General features: G+C 33.2%; 1 long non-coding RNA gene across 1 annotated transcript; it reads left to right on the top strand.

Annotated features, from left to right (window-relative positions):
- The first annotated feature begins 338 nt into the window (after positions 1-338).
- On the top strand, positions 339-2,430 carry LOC143069160 (uncharacterized). The gene is made up of 2 exons (XR_012976340.1): positions 339-547; positions 2,230-2,430. It is a non-coding gene; the product is annotated as an uncharacterized LOC143069160 (long non-coding RNA).
- Positions 2,431-3,457: the final 1,027 nt, after the last annotated feature.

The raw sequence follows: 3,457 nt of genomic DNA on the forward strand, positions 1-3,457 counted from the left end.
TGTACAAACACCAAAGTAGGCAAGGGGTTTAAGTATGCATTTCCCTCTATACATAAAGCGTAACGATGTATTTTTATATATGTTTTGCTTTTTATTTATGAAATAGATAAAGTGTAAGATACCTTAATTTTTTGTTTAAATTAAGTAAAACCAACTTTCTTAGTTTAAAAAGATATATTTAATAAACCGATATACGCCTCGTTAAAAGGTTTTTTTTTTATAGAAATGAATCTCACGTGATTAAATACGTTATTACAATGATTGTTATAATTGTTACAATAATGAAACAATAATGACACAAATCATAAACATGAATTTAACTATTTTTTAGATGTTAATCTACAACCAGATCAGAGCCATATACATAAAAAGGCACAACAATATATTTATTAGCTAGATGAGCTGTTGACCTACTTAATGTAATAAATAACAAAAGCTTATTTAGATTTAAATTTATTACAGACCCTGGTGGATCTAGAAATTTTCATAAAGTAGGGGCCTTCTCTAGTCATTCTTCAATGATTCCACAGTGGCGGATTCAAAAGCGGTAAGATTTTGTGTTCCCTATATAATCCCCCCTTTTTTGTCCTGGGTTAGGAACCCCTTTTTAAAATGGCTTGATCCGCCTGTGTTCCCTTTATATTCAACCAATTTTTCCGAAATAGAACCCTGCGCCCCCTTAAATCTACCTCTGGGTTCTGGGTTATATCTCAAATTAAGGTCATATTAGAGAAATCAGGTGTACAAACACCATAGTAGGCACGGGGTTTAAGTATGCATTTCCCCTCTATACATAAACTGTAACGATATATTTTTATATATATATTGCTTTTTATTTATGAAATAGATAAAGTGTAAGATACCTTAATTTTTTGTTTAAATTAAGTAAAAGCAACTTTCTTAGTTTAAAAAGATATATTTAATAAACCGATATACGCCTCGTTAAAAGGTTTTTTTTATAGCAATGAATCTCACGTGATTAAGTAAATACGTTATTACAATGATTTTTATAATTGTTACAATAATGAAACAATAATGACACAAATCATAAACATGAATTTAAGTATTTCTTAGATGTTAATCTACAACCAGATCAGAGCCATATACATAAAAAGGCACAACAATATATTTATTAGCTAGATGAGCTGTTGACCTACTTAACGTAATAAATAACAATAGCTTATTTAGATTTAAATTTATCACAGACCCTGGCGGATCTAGAAATTTTCATAAAGTAGGAGCCCTCTCTAGTCATTCTTCAGTGATTCCACAGTGGCTGATTCAAAAGCGGTAAGATTGTGTGTTCCCTATATAATCCCCCCCCCCTTTTTTGTCCTGGGTTAGGAACTCCTTTTTAAAATGGGTTGATCCGCCTGTTTTCCCTTTATATTCCACCAATTTTTCAGAAATAACACCCTGCTCCCCCTTAAATCCACCTCTAAGCTCTGGGTTATATCTCCAATTGAGGTCATATTAATGCAGTTTTCATCACTTATTTTTCAAGATTTATCATAACACAAGTTCTATATCTAATAATGTATATGGCTGAATCCGCCCCTGTAGAAATTATCTTTCTGAAACACAAAATGCATTTAACTTTTACACATCTAGTGTATGACAGACTTTAAAACTTTTCCAACTGAAGCCAGAAGCCAGAATTTTTTTTATTCTCATAGTGGTGTGAACATGATTGTTGTTCCCATAATACTTGTCCCCCCCCCCCCCCTGGAACAAGTCTTTGAATGGTAATAAGTTCGTTGGAACAAACATAACATATTTTATTTCCACCTTCTTAAGATATTTTCCTGGAACTAAAATGTTATATGGTTTCATAATATCTGTTCTTTTAGAGAGAGTGTCATTTGATTTTTTACACTTGATCACACCTTAGTTGATATTCACCTCACATTTCATTTACCTGGACATGAAGTACATACAAAGAATATGAAGAGTGGGCAAGAAAAGGGGAACGTGAACCCTGGAACACATATTTTTTTTTAAATCTCCGGACTGACTTAAATTTAGTCCCTGTTTATTTTTTAATAGACTGTGAGAGAAATCAGGTGTACAAACAAGAAACACGAGGCCGGGATAAGGTACCGGTACTTCATGTATCTCTAACAAATGTAAAATTCAAAAAAAATATTATAACACTAAAAAAAAATTTTAATAATGTTTTATTTAGTGTATAAAGTGCTTTTTCAAAACTAATATATTTTCTCGTTTCAGCTGAAAGTACCTCTCTAATAACTGTTTATGTGCTGCTTAAAAATATATTGCAGCACTTCACAGTTGCTTGAAAGGTTGAAAATGTCATCATGCAGAAATTAGAGCAGATTCCTCAGATTAAAATCATTGAAAATGGATAGATGCACTGGTCCTGGTGGTATACATCGATACAATTAATCTTAATTACATTTGGAATGAAAATTGTCTTCTTTTTTGGTTTCTTGCACGATAAAACCAATATTTAAAGTGAGTCACTGGTTAAAAGTAATGTTTATTCCATTCTTAAACCAATGCATGTATATCATCAACTTAGTCTGCTGTGCATTTCTAATGCAAAATAAGGCAAAATGTTTGGTCCGATTTGATTCTGTTATTACAAACTTTTTAAACAAATTACTTCCCTTTGTCAATCTGGGACTGGTTCCATACCGGACAATATTGGCTTTTGCCAATGCAAAGTATGATGGATTGAAAATTATGTATCGGCGGTTAAACTAATTTTGTATGAAAAATAATTTCTGATGTCGTAAGTATTTATCTAAACAACAAGAGGGACGAAAGATACCAAAGGGACAGTCAAACTCATAAATATAAAACAAACTGACAACGCCATGGCTAAAAATGAAAAAGACAAACAGAAAAACAATAGTACACATGACACAACATAGAAAACTAAAGAATAAACAACACGAACCCCACCAAAAACTAGGGGTGATCTCAGGTGCTCCGGAAGGGTAAGCAGATCCTGCTCCACATGTGGCACCCGTTGTGTTGCTTATGTGATTACAAATCCGGTAAATAGTCTAATTCGGTTGGTCACATTCATGAAATGGAAGGGGATTGTAGTTACGACGTAAGGAACATATCCGATATCATTTGTGAAACGGTTATTCCATAACGGTCAACCAACTCGTGATGGCGTCCGTAAAATTTACGAAGGGATGATTTCAACTTCACCATTTGGAACTCTTGGTTTAATAGCTTCCTTGTGAGCAATAACCCTCTATCAAGAAAATCGTGATAGGAAATGCAAGCACGGGAATATCGTATCAATTGGGAGATATATATCCCGTATGCAGGTGCTGCTGGAATGTTGCTACTTAGAAATGGAAAGTTCACAATTGGAAAGCTGAAATCATCTCTTTTGTCGTAAAGTTTTGTTTTCAACCGACCCTCATTGTCAATTTCTAGATGTAAGTCGAGATATGAAGCTTAACTGTATCTGTAG

This window comes from Mytilus galloprovincialis, chromosome 1 (genome assembly GCF_965363235.1).
Source record: "Mytilus galloprovincialis chromosome 1, xbMytGall1.hap1.1, whole genome shotgun sequence".
Classification (NCBI taxonomy): domain Eukaryota; kingdom Metazoa; phylum Mollusca; class Bivalvia; order Mytilida; family Mytilidae; genus Mytilus; species Mytilus galloprovincialis.